This window comes from Pinus tabuliformis, chromosome 5_1 (assembly GCF_031772625.1).
Source record: "Pinus tabuliformis cultivar Carrire ecotype Pingquan chromosome 5_1, CPIR1, whole genome shotgun sequence".
NCBI classification, from domain to species: Eukaryota; Viridiplantae; Streptophyta; class Pinopsida; order Pinales; family Pinaceae; genus Pinus; species Pinus tabuliformis.
In genome coordinates this window covers 343355465-343376166 of record NC_142305.1, presented here as the reverse complement: position 1 = coordinate 343376166, position 20702 = coordinate 343355465, and the positions used below count along the sequence as shown (strand labels likewise).

The window sequence follows — 20702 nt, the reverse complement described above, 5'->3', positions numbered from 1 at the left end:
GCATAAGCCGACTTGTCGTCAGGCTAGACTCACAGCTCGTCATACTACAACTCACTAGTATCTACTCCGTCCGAAATCCAGCTATCTATCGTATGTTCCTAAGGGTCAAGATTTTGGAAAGACAATTTGATTTCATTCAATATCAGCATATTTCCATAAACTTAAACACATTAATAGACTCATTGGCAAATTATGTGTTAGATAGACATTTGCAACATTTATAAAAAGAAGCATTTCATCAGTATTTGGATCAGGATCATGTAACTTAACCAAAATAAAACTCCGAAAATCAAAGATATATATATATATATATATATATATATATATATATATATATATATATATATATATATATATATATATATATATATATATAATTGTTTATGGTTTACACATAATGTTCTGTAACCAAGACAAAATTGGTCAAATGACCCAAAACTCAAAATGCTAGGGGGCACCCTAGTTTAATGATGCTGGTGATAACAAGTCACCACCTATGCAATCATGCGTAAAAGCCTAGTCCACCAACTCGACACATGAGTGGTATGTCACTGAAACCTCAGGGGTAGCTCGTCGGTCCTCACATCCGGAATCAACTAGTGAAATTCAAGGGGGAAAACACCTCCAAAGCTCCAAAAAACCAAAGTTCAAATGAAATGGTAAAATGAGAGGTAAAAAGCACTTTTAAATTACTTTTCACGTAATTCAAGTAAAATATTAGTGTCTTAACTCATTTTTCAAACATAGATTGTTCGTTTCTAACTAGTTTGATGAAGCAATTGAACAGACAGTACAACCTTTGAAAAAAAAATTGTCAATGGTGAAATCAAGACAATCAATGACCATTATATCGAGCAGTTTTAACGCGGAATTCAAGCTTGTTACAAAATAAACATAAGCAATGAGCAAATGTTCCCCCAGAGTTTAATCTCGTTAAAAAATGAACCATTCTCTGGTAAATAACCATTGTGAATGTATTACCATCGGCCTTTGAAGCCTTGGTCGTGTTCTCATCATCACCTCCACTTTGTTTTGGCCAATCATTCACCTCCATTTGATTGTTTACCCTTTTTGAGGAACAACTGCGAAGAGTGATCCTGTTAGCCTTCCTTGTGACACTACCGTGATTGGAAAATTCCAAACCTTACCTGGAATCAGCTGCTACCCAAATTTATCACTCATTCCTCAAAAAACAAGTCTCCTTTAAGCTATTTTCAACTAACTCATAAAATATGAAAATATTGCAGAGCAATTGGCCTCTCCAGCTCGTTAAAGGGACCAGAAGTGCTATCCCTCCTTTAGATTTTAATCTTTTTGGACCTGAGGGATTATTACACAAAAATATCGAGCGCTTGTTTTGTTCGGCTCATTAAAAGTACCGAAGATTCATCCCTTTTGTATTGTTTTATACTTTTTCGGACTCAAGGGATTATATGACGAAAAAGGATCATTGGAGTTTTCTTTATGTCCCTTTTTCAGACTCTCTAGAATTGAAAAGGACCAAGTTATCCTTGTTGTTAAACTCGTTAAAACCGAATAGCGACAAACTTGTCCATAACAGACAAGAACGAGTTTCGCTATCGCTAGGCAAGTTAAAACATAGCGATGGGTTTGCCCGAAGGGAAAATTATAGAACAAACATATGTTATCCTCCTCAATCTTGACAAAAATAAAGAGGTACTGGTTAGCAATGACTAGGGAAAAATTGGGAAGAAAACTTGAAAAAACATTTTGGTAGCAAGTCGCTCTTGAACATGACACTTTCACTCTGCATCCAAGTCATGTTGGGTTGTTCCATTCACTGGTCATAGCACCATGATTCCATCACACCATCCATATTTGGGGTTAATGCCACCGATCCATCATGTCATTATCACTGATATGTTCAAGAGAAGACGCTCAGAGAATTCACCTGTGTCTCACCCACCGCAATACATTCACGCTCCATTCTTTCATGATCGCCACCGTGAACCTTATATCACCAGATCATTTTCACCTCCATTAAATCATTTGCTCCGTTCCATGTCATTGATGTGGGACTCATTAAGCCCCTCCTATGATGGATCGCTTCTTGTCGACATCAGCTCATTATCCAAGAAGTCGATCTAGGAACAACCCTTTAGTACTTTGAAGCTTGCATGCCTCAATGGCAAGTTTCTCACTTCTGGCGACAGGTTTACATCAATGGCCTTCGACTGAAAGATTTTGCATGGTGTTCAACGCCAAGTCCCTTATTCACACCACGTGAATTGTACTGCAGTACCTTGAGGTTCATCATCATTATCGATGATTCCTCTCGCGCCTGTTAACAACTTACATAATTGGCTGGTAATCAGGCGATGTCTTTCCATGTTCGACTCCAGAACATCTCTCACTTGTACTTTTATTCTACAGGTGCTCTGTGAAGCTGGGTAGACAACGAAGCGAGTAGCAAAGATCTATTAGAAGGGAGAGGAATCGAGCAAGGAACCAAGCGCAAGACAGAAGTTGGTCTCCGTATTCCCCTCTTATCTATTTCTCATAAAGTAAAACGAAAGTAGTTTTAGTTTGTTTGTTTCTAAGGTAGCCACTAGCCTTAGTGGGACTAGAAGCTCTGCATAGACACTAGTTTTCTTGATAACACATTCCATTTCCCAGTTTCCAAGAAATTTGTAAGTGGCATTTTTAAACATGTACCGTTTCCTAATACGAAATGCACTTTTTGTTTCCCAGAGGCAAGAATCACATTAAGTGGCAATTTTTTTTTGTTGAACTGTGTTTGTATGGTGAAGCACGAACCTTAAAGCATATATATGGTACTTGTCCATTCATCCCAACCCACATTGTCCTACAATGATATTGTACCACCACTTGATTCTATAAAGAAGTTGCAATCAATCCTGTACCACAAAGATGACACTATAGTTCATGGTTTTAAAACTCATATTCTAACTGAAATTATATCAAATGATAGAACACAGTCATAGGTTGAAGTACTTTGTCCACTTAAAAAGCATCTAATACTAGCCAACAGGATGGAAATTCACTAGTGAGGTCGATGGAATGCTATGCCACCACCATTGTTCCATTCCTTTAATGTTCTCAATAAATTCCTATCTGATTTGTTGGAGAAGGGTCATTTCACAGGAAAGGGGCAAGCAAACTTTAGGAAATATTATCAGACCATTTTGCACATATCTTGGTCTTCACTCTCAAAAAGGACTTCCATTTTTTTTACTAGCATAACTTCCCATTACCTCGAAGGACAACACTCTAATTACTAAATGAGAGTTACAAAAATACTCGGACACATTAGAGGACAAATCATACTAAAATACATGTACCTACAGAAGTTGGTTCTTTAAATAGAGAAAAAGTTCCTTCCATATTTTCGACAAATAATGTAACTTCCCACTACCTAGAGAGATAATAATCTAATTACTAAATGGAAGTTACAAAACCAATTGGACACATTAGAGGATAAAACATATAAAAATACATGTCCCTATGAAAGGAGATAGTAATGGGCCCAAAAATTTCTTATAATCTAGATTAAAACACCCATGATCTTCTCCCTACGCAGTGAAATTGTCTCAACTTTTGAATAAACAATTTTCACCATATTTACAAACCATAAAAAGTCATAAAACAATCTAAATCTCCTTCTGATGTAATTGGATTGATACAGATAGTAGAGATATCATCCTTCCAAATTGTGAATTGGCCTTTACTGGTTGTTGAAGGAGAACAATGATATGCTACCAGTGGTCCTGGCTTGTTCTATTGAAGAGGAGATGTCATCCATATAAGTTATTGCATGATTAGTCAAAATCCCAGCTATATTTCATCTTTTGGATAGTTGGTCAACACAATTTATAATTGTAATGATTTCAAGATGTACAATTTTCTAAACTATTTCAATGTCCTCTAAAAGGAGGTAACAAAATAACCTACTTTTTTACTTTATTTTAAGTAAGGAGCAAAGTAGAAGAGATGAAGGAGGCTTTCTAGTCATACAAGTATTCACAGAATCATTACTCCACTCTTTTAATCTCCAATCTCATTATTCTCTCACTGATACTCTTGAGCTTTAGAAGCAACTAGTTTTAATTGACCTCAAGAATCCTTTGATCTTCTAGAAACCATGTAGTAAATCTTTTCTTCTTTCGAGATGTAGGCTTTTGAACATGTATAATTAAAATTTTCAAGATGGTTTTTTCTTCTTTGAGTTAATATGGAAAGTTTTTGACCCTAGGGGCCATGGCAGCCCACATCAATACAATCATTTGTTGGTCGCCTCATAGAGGGAAACAACACCTCTTCTCTCTTGAATAAGAATGCAAACCTACAAACCTTTCATACAGCTCTAAGAACCATACAAAATTCAATGAATCTATCATCAAAAATAACAAAAATTGTCTAGACGATGTTGAAATAGCATATTGATGTTTCTTTGACTTTTTTCTTGTAGAAATCAGAGAAAAAGACACATCAAAGTGGATCTCTTTGGACCTAAGTAGACTAATCCATCTATATTGAGCCTTCAGAGACTACTCCTAAGTACAGGGAGACATGAATAGAGGAAACTGAGGAGAAAGAGCATATGTAGATTTCAAAAAGGTTACAACCTTCATCCATCTATCATGGCCAAGACCAAAAATGATTACATGACAATAAGGCACTTTCTAATGCATGTCAGGGAGATGGAATTGATGTGATCAGTTCCAGATGCCAAGGGAAGGCTAGGGACATTAATGTTAAGATTGTCCCCAAAATAAAGGTGGAATTGGGAGGATCAATGACATGCAAGGTAAAAATGCTATAAAGGATGTGGCATGGTACATCATGGTTGGTGAAAATGCATTGAAAGAAAATGAACATGGCCAGAGAGGTAGTTTCATATTGCACAATGGGATAATATGGCAATGAAGTGCCCTCCTAGAAAATGGTATACACATGAATAGACTGTAGTTGAGGGATTCCTTGCATCATGAGAATATCCAAGTGTGTTGGTAATGGGAATAGTCTAGTTTACGGGAAGTTTAACCATATCTGGACACCCATTTGGCTACACTGAATACCCTGGTGATGTATGTTAAATGGGTATGCATAGGGTATCATAGATGGGTATGAACACAAGGACTTTATGCTAAACAGGGGTCTAGTTTTCATCATTTTGAGGGAAAATGAAGTGAAAAATCACTTAGTCTATATAAATTCGATTGCACATTAATAGAAATCATCAGGCATCCAATGGAGTTTTACATATTGGTTTAACACCAACTAAAATTCTGACAAATGGATAAAATCTCCAAATATGTGCAGGGTTCATGTATTGCTTCTTTCACAATAATCATGTTTCTCTACAAAGGTGACTGCCTCAAAGTACTCACAAAATAATGTGTTGCAACTTGTAGCATTTTCTCCAAGAGAATTCACCATCATTGTTACAACTGCTAGCCCTATACCCCATAACCCATCACACTGTCTATCTTTATGCAACACAGAGAATGGACCCTCTCTGTCTCTGGAACCTGATGAAAGTTCATCCCATAGGAAGTGACTAAATGTTGACAAGCTTGAAAAAATCCCAGCATACTACAGCATCTCAGCACCTCCTCTAACACATGCTAAAAATAAACAAAAATTCAAGATTACAGGAGCTGAATCTCTCCAACTATCATGTCAAAGCTGACTAATTACACATTGTGTGGGAAAATGCTTTTGAAAAACATGCATCTAGGTATTAGGTGCTAGGAAACCTTTTAAGAGCATATCAATTAGAACTAAAGATAGGTTTGTAACATTTTTTTTTTCAACACAACTGCAAAGAACATGCAGAAATCCCAAACTCATAAGAGAAACATCAGAAAGGACATCTCCCACATTCTTCCTATCTGTCTTTGATTCTCCATTTTCCTGGTACTTTTTATGTTGAGAATGAATAAGCTCTAATAATGTTAGAAGCACTTCTAGGAGACATCTAAGCATTGTTTCAAATCCATCTAGAATAAATGGCTTGATATCCATCAATGATCTTAAACTTGTGATCACTGTTTTGATCTCCTTTGCATAGAGTGTCCAAGTTTGCATCCTATTTTTTGTTGATATTATATAGTTGGACATCCATCTCACAGAAATAAGCAAAAGTTGGGCCTGTTTTAAGAGAAAATTTAGCATGTAATTTGTTGTATCGTAGGGCTTAACAACTGAATTGTTGCCGATAGATAATTGAAAAGATAATCAACACACAACCCTATTGATTCTTCTATGAAGGTTGCATTTATATTTGTTTATCTCAAATTTTTCCCCTATTCAGCAAGACACAATATGAGGTCCTATAAACAGAAGGATAAGCACCAAAACAAACTGATCCAGAAATGTTATACCAGAAACAAGGAATGTAGGTAGTGTCTATAGACATAACAAACACAGAAACTATTTTGGATAAGTATGATAGTTATCAAGCATGAATGAACTTACAACATTTTTGTCGAATATTGACAAGGCTAACACAGCCATCCAATTTTTTTATCGCACTCAACTGCAAATCTGCAAGACAAGAGACCTTCTTTAAACAACTAAAGATTTCTAATGCCTTTTCTTCTGCAGCTATGACTCCTTTGTCATCAGAGTGAGACCACCACTCTATACCCAATTCTATTTCAAGAGATTTGGTATCATAAATATACTTATCTTCACACAATGGATGAAGCTCCTTTAAATGGAACTATTTATCAGTTTGCAAAATTTGATCTATCTCCAACTTTATGAGGTACTTTGAAACTCTCTGAAAGGAACCTGGGGGAATTTTTCGACCTTCTAACTCTCCTTGAAGATGATAATACAAATCATTTACAATCAAAGCATGAAGTTCCATACCATAAATGCCAATCAAATAAAAATTATTATTCAGTTTTCAAATACAAGAAGACTTTCAATTTCAATAGTACATTTTCATGCACATAAAACTTAAAAATATAGCATCTTAGCTAAAGGATACAATCAGCGATCAGTGGAGGAACTCCTTTATGGGAGTAACTATGAAGACATTTCAATTAAACATTAATACCCATGAATTTAATGGAAATTGTTACATTTATGTTTTACTTAAAAAAACGATTTACATCTTGGTCTATATATCGTTTCTATAATTTAATAAAAAATTATGTATGTGTGTGTCCTCTGTATTCTGTTTTGGGGGATCTATGTGTCTATGTCATACACTATGATACCCATGTCAGGTGACTCTAAATATTCTAGCTCTGGTAGGGAAGGGAGCTTGCTGGCCATAACTCTTCCTGACTCTGTAGCTCCAGAAAAAGGAAAGAAGGTTTGCAAGACGACAAAGGAGGTGATTAGAGAAGCAGGTGAACTTTTTCTCAATTCGGGACAAATGGGGAAACTGACAGATTATTTCCCTGGATCCATCCAACCATCTCAATGAAAATCATCTTGGAACATTTGGGGCTGCAATAGAAAAGGTAAGCTCCTATATCTGAAAGATAAAATCAATAAAGTCAAATTGAATATTGTATTGTTACAGGAAACCAATATGATAGCAGATAAATTGTTGGAAACAATTCAATACAGTTGTAAGTTTAGTGAAGTTATGATGATAGATGCCATAGGAATGACTGGCAGAATTGCAGTATTATGGAATCCACATCATGTCATCTTAAGAGACTGGATCGAAACATGCTACTCTCTCAATAGATCATGTCGGCCCATTGGCTTTGATGTCTGGCTCAGCTTGACGATAGTTTATGGACCTTCCACCACTCATGCCAAGGAGTGCTTCATCAGAGACAGTTATGCCCTGTGCCCTCAAATCTCCTCTCTCCTCTATATCCTAGGTGGGGACTTCAATCTTATTCAGAACTTCGAACAGAAAAGGGGAGGTGTCATACGGTTCGATTCAAGCTCCATTTCCTTCAATGAGCTGATCAATGATCTCCACCTAGCATACGTGCAAACGAAGACAGGGCTACACACTTGGAACAACCAGAGAGGAGGCACACACTAGATCGCCTGCCAACTTGATCGCTTCCTCTTGTCAGAAGAGCTACTCTTACAAGGCCCTCTCATTGAGGCTTCTATTTTTCTATCTCTCTACTCGAACCACTTGCCAATTTTCCTAAAGATGATGATACTCTCTCCCCTGAAAAAGAATTTGTTTCGTTTCGAAAGCTTTTGGATAAGGCATCCTAGATTCATTGAGAAGATAGAAGTTAGGTGGAACACCCTAGAAGCTCGTCTACGGACGTCCATGCAATCTTTTCAGAAAAACTCCAAACTCTGGAATTAAAGGTCAAGGTTTGGAACTGAGAGGAGTTCGGGGATATCCTAAATGAGAAGCATAAGCTTAAGCAACAAATGGAGGAGCTATAAATCCAGAGCATATGTGATTATCGTTATGAGTACTTAGAAATGCAATAAGGACACCTACTAGCCCAAATAGAGGAAAGGTGAATCTAGGAGGAAACATTATGGCATCAGAAATCTCAAATCCAATGGCTTCAAGAGGGAGAGCGGAACTCAAAATTCTTCCACCGATCTATAATCAGTCATAGCGAACATAATCAAATGACCTCTATCACTATGGAGTAGGGGGATCCCCTAGAAAACGACCAAGATATGGAGAGTGAATCGATTTCCTACAACTCTTCTCTCTTAACTAAAGAAGATATCAACATAGCCAAAGATATAGAGAGAATCACCTGTCATATTACCCAGCTTGTGACTGAGGATTTGAATGAGGCTCTTATGTGACATGTATCATATGAATAGGTGGAAGCGATGGTGAAGGAAATTCCCTCTAATAAGCCTCCTAGTCTGAAGAGCTTCACTTAAAAATTCTTCAAAGCATGTTCGCCTTTCTTGGGACCTGAGATTGTAGATCTTACGGAGGAGCCTCACCAAAGGCATCAAATCTGGTCAGGTATCAATGCTACTTTCTTCACCCTTATCCCTAAGGCCAAAGAGGTTAATAACTTGGGTGGGTTTAGATCAATCACCCTTTGCAATGTGATCTATAAAATTTTATCCTTTGTTCGAGCTCGAAGATTGAAGCCCATCCTTCACCACATCATCGACCAAGAGCAACCTAGGTTTGTCAAGGGGCAAAAAATTCTAGATAGAATAGTCTCCGCTCATGAAGTCATCCATTCTCTCATGAGCTGAAGGAAAATGGGAATCTTGCTTAAATTGTACCTCTCAAAGACCTATGATCAGATTAGTTGGTATTACCTCATCTCGGTGTTGCGAGCTTTTGGCTTTGCAAATGAATGGTTGTGCTAGATTTACTCAATGATCTCTACCCCTTTCTTCTCTATCTTGGTCAATGGGGCCCCTTCCCCTACCTTCCAATCCTCTTGAGGACTCAGGCAAGGAGATCCTATCTCACCATTTCTATTTATTATAGCAGCTGAGGGCTTGAGTCGTGCGATTAAGGTGGCAAAATTGCAAAATGATCTGAAGGGCATCCAAATCCTATGCACTAACATCTCAATGACCCACCAGCAATTTGTGGATGATAACTTTATGGGGTAGTGATGGTTCAAGAAGCCTTAATGTATGATGGAATCATAGAATAATTCCAAGCTACTTCAAGTATGCTTCTGGACAAGGAAAATTCCAATGTCTATTTTTTCAATACTCCTCAGCCCATTCATGTGTTTTTGGCCCATATTCTGGGATTCCCTATTGGGGCCCTTCTATCAAAGTATCTGGGAATTCCATTGTTGGTAAATCCTCTGTGTATTAGCCACTGGAAGGAGTTATGCACCAAAATAATGAAAAAATTGTCAAATTGGACCTTTAGAATTATGAATTTGGCTGGTTGAGCTACACTCTTAAAGTCGGTCCTGCAAGCAATCCCTATTTATCAACTCTCTGTTCTCCCTACCCCCAAGGGAATATACTGAGAAATGGTCTCTATCTTTAGGCAGTTTCTATGGCAAGGTGAAAACTCGGAACAAAAATGGCCCCTCATTGCTTGGGAAAAACATTGTCTTCCCAAGGACCGGGGGGGTCTTCATTTGAGAGATCGAAGAGATCTTAACACGACACTGGGGGTGAAGCTATGGTGTCATTGGATACAGGGTAGAACAAAGCAATGGAAACAAATTTGGACCCAAAAGTATGGTCAAAGAATAACGCAGAGTATGCTGCTAAGAGATCACTACTACCCACAAGGCTTTGCCATTTGTAGCTTGGCTAACCAAAATAACCACCTCATTAGGGACCATTTCTTCTAGGAAATCAAAAATGTCAAAACAACGCTTTGTTGGGAGGAATCGTGGCAACAGTCACCACGTCTGGCCCAAGTAGCCTCTCCACAAGCTCTTCACCCCTTACTTCTTCCTCATTCTAAGGGTCATATAGTTGATTACTAGATTGAGAACTTGGCTCTGCATGAATGGTGACAATGGAAATCTGAATTTGATTGGAATATATAGGTCCCTCGTGCTGATTGGTAGCACTTTATGTAGTAGATGCAACAGATATGCATCCCATTCTCCCTGGAACATGATAAATTGTGCTAGGAATACTCATCTACATGATCTTTCTCCCTTAAAGAGGCCTACATTAAGAAGACTTAAGCCCACAACACGGCAAGATGAAAAATATGGAGCAAACTTTGGTGGGGGGGGGGGGGGGGCAATGTATGGCTCAAAGTCACTCATTTCTTATGGTTGATAGGGCACAAGCAGATCCTTACCTGGGACCGCCTACTGAAACACGGCTTTGTCGGTCCCTCTCAATGCCCTTTGTGCCAAGTTTAGGAGGAAACTATGGAGCACCTTCTACTCATTTTCCCCTTTACCAGGGAAGTGTGGGATCTTGTTGTTGATCTCTTTGGAACCACATATCATTATCAAGAGGACCTTATCACTATGAATGAGTAGTGGCCCAACACCTATTTCAAAAACTTAACCAAGCTTGAAGCCTAATCCTAGGATTTATCCTTTGGAATGTATGGAAAGAAAGGAACAAAGCTATATTTCAAGACTAACCCTCTTCTAGTGCCTCTACTTGGGGTCTTGTGAAAGAAAACAAAAGGGAGGTAATCATGTCAAAGAGATGGGATCTAAATGACTGGAAAGCCAACCTACATGAGACATCCATTCTTGTAGCCCTTAACCTGGCTCAGAACATGTCCATTCCTCAAATGCCTTCTATAAAAGATCCCCCCTATATCTTCACCATCTATATTCCAACTACCCCTAGAAGGATTCATTCAAATCAATTTCGATGGAGCCTCTAAAGGGAACCCAGTGCTTGCTGGGTACGAGGGTATCTTAGGATCCTCTAATGACTCTCCCTTTGGGATCTATGTTGCCTTATGTGGCTCCACGAGAAACAATGTAGTAGAATTTATGGCTCTTGAGAAAGGCCTCTCCCTTGCTCGGAATATGGATTGTCACAATGTTCATAGCACAAGAGACTCAAAATTTGTCATCTAGATGGGCCAGAAGCTCATTAATGGTTTTCCTACCACCAAAATTTCCAAGAGTGGGCGGCTAGAGGCTCAGCTCAAATGCATAAGACATATCTTCAAAATATTTGATTATGTCACTATTGGTCATGTTATCCAAGCTAGTAACAAAGTGGCAGACAGGTTGGCTAACAAGAGAGCATCACATAAGTATCGTGATTTCGCCTCCCCTTAACATGAAGTGCTTGGTATAGCTAACTTAGACCCTGGGAATGCTCAACTGCTTCAGGACCTCACAAAAAAGACTCTCCTCCCCCTAATGGAGGTGATTGTACTGTGGTACAAGTGGCACTAGAGTGACCCTCAACACATACTCTGACACCATGCGCTTCATAACTTCACACTCATGCAAACTTAGTGCATTCAATCCAAAGGTATGTGGGAGTCTCCTATCGTATTTATAATTGCAAGCTAGTCACAAAGGAAGTTTAGTGTGGAAGCTTGGGAGATGAGTTTTGGTACACAGGGAGTGTGGTCTATATCCATGGTGGCCCCCCAGGGTTTCAACCTTGGTTGAGAGGAATTTTGGGGGATCAAGACCTTGTGGTGTAGTCTTGGGTTCATGGATTGATTTTCCCTTGGGACCCAAGGATGTGAACAGGCATGGAGTTGAGCCATCGCCAAGCTCTGGTCCATCACTGGTTTGAGCAGAAGGAATTTTTCTCACCGGGCCTTCTTGCCTACGTGTGGGATAAGGAGTGTGAGTCTCTTCATCTCTCTGTATGGTGGTTAGTCTAGAATTTTTCCCAGTTGGCGGTGCTCAGGTAGAAATTAGTGGGTTCTTCGTAGTGTTTTTAAAATCGAAACTGGCGATTACACCTGTCCACCTAATGAACTAGTTTACCAACCGGAACGAGTCGAGCCGGGACTAGCTAGGTCTAAATGAACCAGTTTTAGAAAAACACATTAAATAATTAATTTTTAATGAAACAAAACTATTTTTAAGATTTAAAACCATGATTCCAAACCAATAGAGACAAAATATGGAAAGTTTGTTCATTTATATACCATGTGAAGGTGAATATATCAAAATGACACTGAGTGCAATATATATCATCGACAAAATAGTAAAATACATAAGCAATGACTGAAATAAAAGATTTGTTTGGTTTGCAATTTTATTGCCATAAAAAAACCCTTTATCTTGCACTGAATCACCACGATGAAAAGATATGGTTGTTCATTAAGAATGAAAAATGGTTCACCTGCCTCCACCATGTCTGGCTCTCTGATATCATCAAAGATAGACCCTACAATGCTTTCTCTGTGCTTCATGAGATGGTCATTGATGCTGATTGGAATTGGAGTAATTGAGTATGCCAATTAGACCATTCTTTATTCAACTCCCAATATCCATGTCAGAGTTAGGATCTTCACAAACAAAGAAGTAATACAAATTCCATCTACACCTTACAATAAAAAAGTGTCAAAATCCTCATCCTCTTGGCCATCACGCTCTTCATTACATGAGGGAATGATAACACCTAAAAGGTTTTCATCTTCGAGGTTCTTCTACAAAATATACCCTCTCCAAATCATCAAAAGAATCATTACTAAATTTAGAAACTTGGAAGGGAATATGACTTACCAAACCCTTGCCTTCATGCAAGTGTATCTCATCATCACAATGTGCTTCATTTGAGACATGATGACATGCATACTATTTAATAGAAACATGGAGTGCCACAACAAGGCCTTCATCACACTTTTCTTCCTTGTATCTGAATCTCATGAATATATGGTTCATGTGATGAGATAGAATGTTATTCATCCTCATACAATTCATGTCCAAGCTTCCAATCATGTCAGAGATAGGATCCCCACAAACAAACCAGCAATACAAATGGTGGCGGCTAGCATGCCAGGTACAATTTAGGACTGAACTAGCTGGTTTGACTACAAACCAGATGGTTCCGTCCTAAACTGGCCAATTAGGACTGGTTAGGGCCAAAAATTAGCCAAAGCACCTTCCTGACGAGGTTTTTCAGCCGGTTCTAACTGGTGGCCTTGCTAACCGGCTGGTTTGATTGGTTACCGGTTAGGACCAGCTGACTTTGAAAACACTAGTTCTTAGTGGATTGAATTTCACCTGGGGTGTCTATGGTAGAGGAGGTGAAGGCCATCTAGTGTGGATCGCAGCTTGCTTGTCTTATTCCTATCAAAGGGTGGTCAACGGTGTGTGGGCTGAGGAGTTTGAACCTCCCATTTATGTGGGGTTGTTTTCTCAGAACCTCACCCATCTGATGGTGCTCGGGTGTGAATTTTTGGGATCCATGTGGCTGTCCTTTGGAATTGTGTGGTGCAAAGTCGGCCTCGGTGTGACTGGGGCACATACGGTGTTCCTTTATGGGTTGAAGTGCACTTAGGGCTATTGTGGTAGAGGGGGGTGCAAGCCACCTATTGTGGTTAGTGACTTGTTTACCTCGGCCTTGTAGGAGGGTGGTGACCGTTCCAGTGCAGTAGTCTCCTCGGAGGTGGTTCAGCAACCCAAGTGTCAGTTATTTTTATTGCAGGTGTCCTTATTTTTGGGGAGACTTCCCTTTCTCTCTGGTTAATTTTCCTCTTTTCTCAATGCCTAGTCAAGGGGTTGACCTCTCCATGGGGGTGGGTAGCAGCAATTAGAGAGGCATCCTGAGCCTAGACATAGTGCATCCTCGACCAATTCTAGTAGTTGGGACACTGAGGAAATAAAGATTGTCTCTCCAATTCATTCGCATGGCCATGTGGTAGCTCCAGTCACTGTGGAATCTCTTACAGTGCAACTTCATCAAATCTATCAATATGGATATCTTCCGAGATCACAGGTATGAAGACAAAAATGAGATTATGGCCTATTCCCAAGACATCCAATATAGCCAGAACGAGATATTGGAGCAACTGGATAGTCGTTAACGTCACCATCATCGTACTAACAACCACCTTCATAGTTTGGGAGCAAGCGTGGAGCATATTGACTTCCATATCCATGATCATGTTGGTTCATGTACTTCCCCCTCACCTGCCACCCTGATATGCAACTACCAGTTATGGTTTTCTTTTTGTTTATGTGAGTTATGTCTAGGCTTGAATGCCCTCCAAAATAATGTATGTTAGTTGTCTTTTTGGTATGTCCCAGCCCCCACTCTCAAATATTTTGGTCATAATGGGAGAGCCGAGGCTGCCATAATGATCTTAAGCTGTATTTTATTGAAAATCTAATGAAATAATTTTTGAATGACAAAAGAAAATGCAGTTAGCATAACAAGGCTTAGTTGTTTGCACAGTAAACATTTGGAGAGGCTTAATTGTGTGTGATAAATGATGCAAAAGGCTTATTTGTGTGTTGATTTGTGGCCCAGAACCAAGAAGTGGAACTACAATAGCAAACCCCCATGGTTGAATGGACAACTTTCCACTGATTTGGCCAGTTGATTTTTGGTCATCAGATTTGAAAACCAAAAAATTTCAAAAAAAAAAATAAAAAGAGAAAACTTCTTTGTATGAACCCCGAATTCAAGGATAACCTTGGTGTATTTATGAGGCCTCATTAATTCAAGGGAGATACATGATTCAAACTCTCTCCCTCCATGATAAATTGGATATTGGTGTTCATAGCTACCAATAAATTAGCTGGGCATTGTGACAGTGGCATAGGAGGAGAGGAAAACATAGAGTATCATTGCATCGAAAGCATTTATTGAAAGACTCATCTATATACCCAAAATATCTTCCACACACCCTAAACAGATGGATGATCTAATAATGTATTGGAAAACGCGTTGTTAATGAATATTATAAAGAAGTGCAAGCTCAGAAATCTCAGAATCTCTCCGGCCATGTGAAATATTTCTTTCATATCACTGATCAATAAAAAAACGAAATGTACCAATAAAAAAATCATATTAACTCTAAAATCAAAGGAAACACAATAATAATTTTACTTTTTAATTTCCTTGCAATATTCTCGAAGTGTCTTGATGAATTTCACCACGGTTCAAAACTCCTATGCTTAAAAATCTAAAGGGCATAAAAATAGGGTACGAACACAGAATCAAACCCTGAGCATGGCCAAGCTTTATGATTTACTTAGAAAGCATATGAAGCACCAGATCAATGGGCTTCTTCAAGGAGATCATCTACATGGCAAAGTGCCAGGATATGACCATTCTCAAAACCACAAACCATGTCTGCCCTGCCCCACACCACCGTGCCCTACTGATGTTGTTAGTGTTTCCTGCGTACAGGTGAAATTGGTTGCTCGCCTCTTCTAAGCACTACCATAATTCTTAATCAAATTAATGAATACCGAAGGCTCCGACTACTCACAGATTGAAGCCATTGCAAACCCTGAAAAATAGTTCAATGAGGTTTTGGGCAAAAATGAAGAAATGAACTCAGAAGGAAGGAAGCGTTGTGGGAGTCCAAAGTTACATGGTTTTTTTTGGATGGATTACATTTTCGCGAGATGAATTTATGGCCTCATTAAAGTCATGTAATTTTCAAAAAAAAATGTATTAACAATGATTTTGTTGTAAATTTTTATTTATTTTTTATTTTGTAACATGTAATTTTTCAATTTGATCAACTTAATATTAATTAAAAATTAGAGAAATTTAATTTTAATAAAAACTAAACCATTTCTAACTTGATTAATTTATTTTTTCTTAATAGTAGAAAAATTTATTATAATTTAGTTGTTAAATTAGCAGTGAGGACAATTTTTTCTACTTATTTAAGGAAAACCAGGACACTTAAAATGAACCATTGGTGGTCTATAAATGGGTAGGCCTTCACTGCTACTAGATGCCTCTGTGTCTTGGGTGGTTAGTCAACTTCCTTACTTTTGAGGAAGACAAGCTCTTAGCCAAGCAAAAGCAAGTTATTTTAAGACATACTCCAAACTCAATCGATTAATTTATATGTTGAAGAATATATTAAAATTAATGGTCGAATTTTTTTATTTATTTAATCTTATATTAGTATGTCATACTATATTTTAATAAATATGATTTTGTTTTTGAAAATATAAATTATAAAGACTATGATAGATATATAAAAAAATTATGTTTCTTATTTTCAATTATGAGTTTGATAGAGATAGTTTATGGTATTATTATATATCTATATGTGAGAAACTTAACCATAACTCTTGAAAGAGAAATTAATGAAAACAGGAAAACTTAAATGGCGAGGCTCAAGAAATTATAAAGGATTCCAACTCGATGTGAATTTATGTCTAGGATAAGGGTTTCATTATGAGGTTTTCCACATCATATATGGGATTTAGGACTTATATCTTGGCCAAGGAATGAAAAAGGGCCCTAAGCCTAAAAAAATTATTTCTCATGTTTAATATCCATATTGAACAAAAAATTAGAATGGGAATATGGTCACAATTAGTATTTTTTTCATAATAAGATTGGGTTTTATGCCCTCTACGATAGATAGGGAAAGAAAACAATAATTTTAGTCCCTAATAAAAACTTCTCTAGTAGTTCAATGGATATGAATCAGGCCTCAAACCACCACACATAACCTATCTTATAAGATATTGCTAGCCTTCATGTATGTTATGGGTGTTATTTGAAGGTTTTTTGTGCCATAGTTGGTTCTTAGGGCCTCTAAGTTTGGCCTCAATATCATTAGGAGGTTTTTTACACCATGTATGGCACTTGGGGCCTTAATCCTTGTGAAGGAAGGATCATAGGGTTCTTGGGTCATATTTTAATCTTCCCATGATCAATCTTCTTGAACAACTATTTGAATTACCACACGGGACATCTCTAGGGGATATTTGGTGTTTGGGGGGGATGTTTGTCACCATTGGTATGGTTTACATAATAATAATGGGTCTTGGGGAATGTACTATCTTGAGGGGAGGATAAAAGAGGGCCTTAGGCCCTAAATGAAGCTTCTAGAGTTCAAGGAACATGAAGTAACCCTCAAACAACCACATAGATACGTCTCTCTAAGGGATATTTGAATTTCAACTTGGACATGGGAGCCATGGCATGTTATTCTACATAAAGAACCACAATATTTTTTAGTATGTATGGTTTTCTAATAATAGTGTGTGCACATTCTAAGAATGTGAATGTACTATTAGGATTTGTACACATTTTTGTAATGCATGTATCTATAGAATTATTTATAGAATAATATGGCTTTAAGAGTAATCTAGATTTATATTAATTAGCCAAGTTTAAATCAACATACTTTGAATTCAAATTAATAAAATAATTATCTCTATGAATCTAGTGCAATAATCAACCATGGTATGTAATAACACCACAAAAACCCCACAACAAATAGTGTGTCGTCTCTTTAAGATGTGAGGAACAAATTCCTTATATTAACCCTTAAACCCTTTCTATATCAGTTTCAAACTCTCTTTTTTGTCCCTTATAAAACTAATATATATTGTAAACGTATACTCTAGTATATTGTATAAAATTGTTATAATTTTAGCATTATAGGTGGATTCATATACCGCTTTAAAGGGATCATTGAAACTATCTAGTTAAATTTTAACATTACAAACGGATTTAGAAACCCCTATAGTGAAATGAAACACTTCAATATCAAAATTGCAATTTTCCATTTCCGGAGTGACACTATTAAAAAATACTAACATAAATGACAAATTCATATACTTGTTGTACTTTTTATTTGGTCATATTTTTATTCTTGGACTATAGTAATCATTTATGTTAATCATTATTAATTTTTTCACTTATAATCTAGTCATATGTTTTATCCCTAAACTAAATTGGTCAATTAAGTTAGTAATTTTTAGTTAAGTCACTTAAAATTGCTCAAATTTAGTAGTAATTCACTTGAAATAATTGTGGTGACCAAATTTTTTAGTCACCTAGTCACTAATTTCATGATTTTCTACTACTGCAAGAAAATCCAATTGAAGGATATGCTCCATGCACAGGGGTCTCTGATTTTGATGTTAGGGAGCCAAATAATTATCATGCAGACCTTTCTAACAATGATTTTGTGCAAATTACACATCAAGTGGCAAACAAGGTTGGAAAAAGAAGAGGGCCATGACAAGTAGCCTGGCCATAATAAGATGCTTGATAAAGATGTAGAGGATATAAGTTTGTCTTATGAACAAAATAAAAGTGCTGACGGGCTTAATGCCAAGGAATATCATTCTACCTATGGAATTGAACATGAAGACCAAGGAAAGGGTGGGCACAAAGCTAATTAACATCTTCCTCTTACCAGAAACATCACATATAAGTTAGGATACTTGGGAAACTCTGATTGAAAAAATAGAGTGCATGGAACGAGAGCATACTGTGGCATCTGGAGAAGTAGCAAATAAAGGAATCAGTGTGACGTCTTGTTATGACAAGAAAAATGTTGCTACAGAGAAGGGATCTTGTATTTTTCTTGATATTTGTGACATTTAAAGGAAAGTTCAAATCAAACATAATGAGATTTCAAAGGTATATTCTAATATTTTTTATGAATGTCCATAAAGCATTATAGTTGTACCTTCAACATTTGTAGAACATCAAGAATTTTGTTTGAAAACAACAGTACATAGTGCGTGGTGAGATGAATTGCATTCTTTTGACTAGAGTATTGCAACAATTGTCCCTCTAGCAAAGTATGATGAAAGCAATGATTCATTAGAAATACTTTCTTTTGACTTAAATGAATCTATTGAATTGTATGAAGCAGGTCATTATGACGCAACACTATCCACATCAACATCTCATTTATCAGTTGTGCCTTACACAAGTGCTTATGTTCCCATTATCATATTGTGCACTAGCTTAGCAACACCAATTGTAGTGGTTGCTAGGTCAAAGGGACCTTTCATTCCTTCAATAAATCTAGTGAAAATCATAGGAGAACTAGGTTAGAAAGGATCTAGAGCAACAAGTGCTTTTCGACCAACAAATACTAGAGAAATAATTGATCTTCAACATCCTGTCTCCAAAATACCAATTTCATATTCTGATGCATTTAATTCAATTGGAAAAGGAAATAGAGATTCATTAGATATTGATCTTAATGTGGCTTATGAGAAAAAAAACTGAAGATGGGGTAATAACAACACATTTATCTTCTCAAATATGTGAACCATCAATAAGATTTGGATGCAGAGATATGAGCGGAAAATATTTTATATCTTCAATCGTTGAACCTTTTTCTCCTACCAGGCCTTGTAGTCCTTTGAAGTCATATTTAGAATTGAATCACATTGATGATAGTGGGGAGAATGAACTGATCAAAATGCCTCTTGGTATCAGTGCTGAAAATTTTGGATTGACTTTGAAGGCTGACACCAGTGCATCGTCCCTTGGAGCTTCATGTGTTCTGAGAGATTTTGACTTGAATGATGGGCCCACTTTTGATGATGGTGGAGTTGAATTGTTGCCTCATAGAATTTCAGCTCATCTTCCCAACCTATAGTTGACCTTAGAATGAAGGTCGAGCTATTCAATTCATCATCTTGTTTTTCTGCTAGAGATGCCTTTCAGTCATTTACAATACCTTTGCATTTTAATGACAGGACAGATCATCAAGTTATCACTACAGTTGCATCTGCATCTCAGTCTAATTGGAGTTCATTACCTAGTCCTAATTTGTTTAGTGGTGATATACATATAAAGGGCAGAAATCATTCTCTTCAGATCCTATTATTTCCTTTTCAAATGCCACTAGTAAATCATACCCATTTACTGGATTTCGTTTTGGGTCAAGTTTTCAACTTAACTCTGCTTCTTTTTCAAGTGACTCAACTTCCTATCCAGAATCATTAGGACCAGGATATTTTCCATGCACTTCTCAACCTCATCCATCCTCTCTATGTCTATTCAGAGACCAGTAGAAAAATGGATAAACCTTGAGACAGTTGTGTCAGAAAGTATTCCAGAAAAGGATTTCATTGAAGTTAAATTCTTTTGAGTTCAAACCAAAGGAATGCAAATATTTTTCACTGAGGTGGTGTAGCCAAGTGTTCAAATATAGGGCATGCAATGCAATGTAAGCAGGCTCCATAGGATTGGACCCCAAATCCTATCGTGTAAAAATCCCATGCATTCATGTATTGTAGTGCGGGCACTCTAAATTTCATAGGCCTATGGTTTTTTACATTTACACAAAACCAAAAATCCCTGTAAGATTATGACTTTCCAGTGGCAGACCTAGAATTTACCCATCATTAATGCCCACATCACACTGGTTTTTTGCCATGGAAGGGCTTACTGACATATTT

The 20702-nt window shown here is 37.3% G+C and overlaps 1 pseudogene; it reads left to right on the top strand.

Annotated features, from left to right (window-relative positions):
* LOC149164856 (uncharacterized) overlaps window positions 1-20315 on the top strand; it is a 37713-nt pseudogene extending 17398 nt beyond the window's left edge.
* Window positions 20316-20702: the final 387 nt, after the last annotated feature.